Source organism: Gastrolobium bilobum, unplaced genomic scaffold (assembly GCF_033153095.1).
Source record: "Gastrolobium bilobum isolate Gb01-03AN ecotype WA unplaced genomic scaffold, APGP_CSIRO_Gbil_v1 utg277414, whole genome shotgun sequence".
Taxonomy (NCBI): Eukaryota; Viridiplantae; Streptophyta; class Magnoliopsida; order Fabales; family Fabaceae; genus Gastrolobium; species Gastrolobium bilobum.
The window spans coordinates 19118-24430 of NW_026896860.1; the positions used below are offsets into that span (position 1 = coordinate 19118).

Consider the following 5313-nt stretch of genomic DNA (forward strand, 5'->3'; position numbering starts at 1 on the left):
TGAATTTTCATCCAATTGTTGTTCTATGTAATACATCACGATACTCGGCTACCATACTTGCTTGTCTTAACCTTTACAAGATTTCATATGGATTTTTGGCTATTGTTGATTCGAATCATCTAAGGAGGTCTAATCGGAATTGTCGCCATGAAGGATGTTCAACCCTTCTTTCCCTCAATTGATACTAATGGAGAGCTCGGCTTTCCATGTAACACCCCGTTCTAGAACCGGTTTGTTAACATCGCATTATGATATTAAGCGCAGTTACAATCACATGGGTTCAATTAAAATCCGGATAAATTTTTCATTTTAAAACGTACTGAATTTGTAATACCCAATTCCGTGATCATAACCAAATTACCTTGCGGAAACAGATAAATTAAGCTTAACATCATGTTCATCTTCCATTTTTAAACCTTTAATTTACTTCTTGTTTAGTTCAATACTTCTACTATATTGTAGGTTTCTTCATTAGCTACCTGTGGCTTCAAACTGTGCTCAAATCGGAGCACTGTAGCCCAAGTTAGGACCATTTGAAGCAACACAAGAGAGTGTTGGTCACAGGCCCCGCGCGCTTCAGCGCGCTACCGGGCGCTCAAGCGCGCGCTATCGGGCGCTAAAGCCTCCATCTGGGCGCTTAAGCGCACGGAGGCAGTAAGCATCAGCATTTCCAGTGTGGATGGGCGCTTAAGCGCGCAACAGGGCGCTCAGGCGCGCTAGCCTGGGCGCTCAAGCTCCCACTGGGACGTTTTAGCGCGCAGAGACAGAAGCATCTCCTCCTTCAGTGGCGAAGGGCGCTTAAGCGCGGACCAGGGCGCTCCAGCGCGCAATCCCGGGCGCTTAAGCCCCCACTTGGGCGCTCCAGCGCGAGGAGGCAGAATGCATTGGCACTCGCAGGGGCAGCAGGGCGCTTGGGCGCGCTCCTGGGCGCTTAAGCGCGCTGCCAGGGAATTCCAATTCCCACATTTCTCAAGTCCAAGCCTAGGGGAAAATGCATCCCCATTACAAACCACAAAGGTCCATGCCCCGAAACTAAATCCTAGCACTCATCCAACCTCTCCTCATGAGATTTAGCTAGAATTTGGGCAGCATGACCTTTGTTTTCTCATCGTTTACCAGTTTAAACGAAGAGGGTACCTAATTGATTTTCAGCCCAACCAATTCAACAACTCAATACATAACAAGCATGCATATATTGAATTCCAAGTAGACATCATTTACATTACATATCCTTTACAAATCATAGAACTTAGCTTACAAAACACTATGATCATTCCCTTGGCTCCCATCAACAATAGGTGTAACCAAAGGCATGAGCATAGGCTAAGTTCATCCAATGAATCAAGATATACAAATGATCATGGGCTTTCAAAATAAAATCCTATACATGTCAACTACAAAAGGCATGCATAAACTCAAAGAAGTGCCATATTTCATGCATAATCTAGGTATGGCCACTTGCCACCAGAGGCTCCTGCAGCATCCTTACCTGAAAGGGGGTCCCCACAACACGGGGTGAGATATACGAATATATCCAGTAAACCAGGGGTCCTTGGAGCATCTCTCCACCCCACAGTTCCATATCAGTGTAATAGCAATAACAATAATAATGCAGTAAATACATATCTATGCAAAGTGCAATACATCTCCAGGAGAAATCCCTCGAGCTCTCAAGCTGTCCTAAGGAAACTCAGATGCAAATAGTCCTACTGGCCAGCTAACTACCAAGTATGATTTACGCATCGTCATGCCACATACCAACATAGGGAAACACCATCCTATGCCACACCAAATGCATACACATACGTATAACAAAGCATTACACTATTTTATTGCATTTATATACACAATCACAACCTCCACCCTTTCAGGGCTTGGTAGAACAGTCAAGGGAATTACACCCAAGGTCCGAAGGCTTACCTCAATGCTTCAGTCGACCTTTGTTCTTCACCAACAGTTTCAGCAATCAACTTTTACAAACATACACCTACACATGGTGTAATGCAATCAACACATTGCATCCAAGAGTATTTCACAATCAACCATCAATTACTCAATTCAAAGCACAACCCAAGTATGAGCTTACCAATTCCAATGAGCTATTCAAGCTCCATAGCTTGCTCCAATGGTTGATCACTCACGGTTGGTCCAAATGTCTCAATCCTAGACATCACAAGGATCCAATCAATCATTCAACTCACTAATTGTTCAACATGCTAGAATACTAACCAATCCAAGCATGAATTTTCCAATATTATGAACAATTATCAAATGACTATCTAGGCTCATTTCCACCGATTAAATGACATTCCTAGCATTTTCCATAACATGCTCTAAGCTCCATTCTTCCTAGAACATAGCTAATTCAACTACATTTCATAAAAATCCCAATTTACTATTCACAAACCCTAACTCATGCAAATTTCAAGGAATCATGAGGTTCAAGGGTTAGAATCTTACCACCAATGGTCACACAACCAAGGATTGATGGCTCCTCAAGCTTCAATGGAGGTAGAAACTCTCAAAACCCCAAATTTCTCCAAAGGGCCGAATTTTTGAGAGGTAATATCTCTCTCCACAATGCTCCCCACTCAAAACAAAGCTAGGATTATGAAAGAGGGGAAGATTTAGAGTGATTTAGGCTTTTGAATCATCCAAAACCATCAAGGTTTGATCTCTCTCTCTCTCCCTCCCTTCTTCCCTCTCTTCTTTCTCCTTCTTCTCTTTCCTTCTTTTCTGATGCTCGACGAAATGGGGGTGGGAAATGGGGCTCATTTGGCTTTTAGTCACTTAACATAGGTTAAGTGACTTTAAGCGGGTATTGGTTCGTCTATCTATTTAACTCCAATAATTACCAAACTTTACCCAAAAGTCTGGAATATTATTCTAGGAATATTACTATTTTTATTTTTATATTTTGGGTACTTTTGACAGTACCCATTTATACCCCTTAATTTTCACTGAGTACACTTTTTAACTCCAAAGTGACTCAGATTCATTTTATTAAGCCTCATACTTAATTTCACCCAGTAAAACATGTTTAATTAATTAATTACACTTGATTTCCTAATTAATTAATATGGGCTATTATAGTCACCCCACCTTTTAGCGATTTTGTCCGCAAAATCAAGAACGTACCTGTCCTTAAACTCAGGATATTGCCGGAGAAGCTCATCTTCCCGCTCCCAAGTGGACTCTTCAGGCGTCCTTCCTTCCCATTGGACTTTCACCATAGGAATAGATTTATTTCTCAGCTTCTTCTCATCTCTTTCGAGTATCTTCAGTGGTCCAATAGGAGTCTTCAAATTCTCCCGGATTTCAACATTATCAGGTTGAACCACATGAGAAGGATCAGCTACATATTTCCTCAGCTGAGAAACATGAAACACATCATGCAAATTTGCCAATTGCGGAGGTAAGGCAAGCTGGTAGGCAACCGGTCCCACCCTACGGAGAATCTGGTAGGGTCCAATAAATCTCGGACTCAGCTTCCTCACTCCAAGGGCTCGTCCCACACCCGTAACCGGTGACAGCTTCAGGAACACATGATCTCCCTCCTCAAACTCTAGAGGCCGGTGCTTGAGATCATAATAACTTTTCTGACGATCCTGAGCCTTTTTCAGACGATCCCTAATCATTTTGATCTGCTCAGTAGTCTCCTGAACAAAATCCAATCCAAACCGCTCTGTGTCTCCAACCTCTGACCAACAAGTAGGTGTCCTACACCTGCGACCATACAAGGCCTCGTAGGGAGCCATACCCAGACTAGCATGGAAACTATTATTATATGAAAACTCAACCAGTGGGAGATATCGATCCCATGCAGTACCCTGCTCCAGGGTGCAAGCCCTCAGCATATCCTCCAACGTCTGAATGGTCCTCTCAGTCTGACCATCCGTCTGTGGGTGATAAGCAGTGCTCAGTCTCAACTGAGTGCCAAGAGCCTCCTGCAATGCTCCCCAGAAGCGAGAAGTGAACTTCGGGTCCCGATCACTAACAATGCTCTCAGGCACCCCATGAAGCCTCACAATCTCCTTCACATAGAGCCTAGCCAATCTCTCCGCAGAGAAATCTACCCGAACTGGCAAAAAGTGTGCGGATTTTGTCAATCTATCCACAATCACCCATATAGAATCATAACTAGCCTGTGTTCGCGGCAATCCCACTACGAAATCCATGGAGATACTCTCCCATTTCCATTCAGGAACATCCAGAGGTTGCAACATACCAGAAGGCTTTTGATGCTCAATCTTTACCTTCTGACAAATGAGACACTTAGAGACAAATTCGGCAATATCTTTCTTCATACCAGGCCACCAGAAATTCATCTTTAGGTCCTGATACATCTTTGTAGCTCCCGGATGAACTGTAAAATGACCCTTATGAGCCTCTGTCATCACTTCTTCCGCCAACTGCCTAGGTACAACTACACGACCCTGATATAATAGTATACCCTCATCATTGCAGGATACACCACTCTGACCTTTTAGTCGTCTAGCACTTTCATTTTGCAGCTGGGCTTCTTTGATTCTGGTCATCAGTTCATTCTCAATGCTCGTGATTTCAAAGCCACAAATTTTACATGGAAAGATTTTAGATAATTGAATATCTCTGAACCTCTCTATCACATCATAATCTCTAATCATCATGCTTGATATGCTCACAGATTTACGGCTCAGTGCATCAGCTACAACATTAGCCTTGCCAGGATGATATTTCAATTCAAAATCATAGTCTTTTAGGAACTCGGTCCACCGTCGTTGTCTCATATTCAGCTCCTTCTGATCAAACAAGTATTTCAAACTCTTGTGATCGCTGAATATTGCAAATTGCATTCCATACAAGAAATGCCTCCACTGTTTCAACCCAAAAACAATTGCAGCAAGCTCAAGGTCATGGGTTGGATAATTTTCTTCATGCGGTTTCAATTGCCTCGATGCATAAGCTACCACTCGCCTATCTTGCATCAGTACACATCCCAATCCCTTCTTGGAAGCATCGCTGTATAGCTCAAATTCACCCTCCGGGTCGGGAAGTACTAACACCGGAGCGGTCGTTAGTTTCTCCTTAAGGCTCTGAAAGCATTCTTCACATTCTTGTGTCCAAACAAATGGAGTATCCTTCCGGGTCAAACGGGTCAATGGCAACACCATGGCTGAAAATTCTTTAATGAATCTCCGGTAATAACCAGCCAAACCCAGAAAACTTCTTATTTCTGTTACTGTCTTGGGTCTCTCCCAATCAACAACTGCCTCTATCTTGCTAGGATCAACCGCTACTCCCTCAGCAGAGATAACGTGACCCAGAAATTGC

General features: G+C 43.2%; 1 long non-coding RNA gene across 1 annotated transcript; it reads right to left on the bottom strand.

Annotated features, from left to right (window-relative positions):
• Positions 1-1303: 1303 nt before the first annotated feature.
• LOC133302421 (uncharacterized) lies at positions 1304-2548 on the bottom strand. The gene is made up of 4 exons (XR_009750351.1): positions 2461-2548; positions 2087-2163; positions 1921-1987; positions 1304-1489 (listed from the first exon to the last, which is right to left on the bottom strand). It is a non-coding gene; the product is annotated as an uncharacterized LOC133302421 (long non-coding RNA).
• Positions 2549-5313: the final 2765 nt, after the last annotated feature.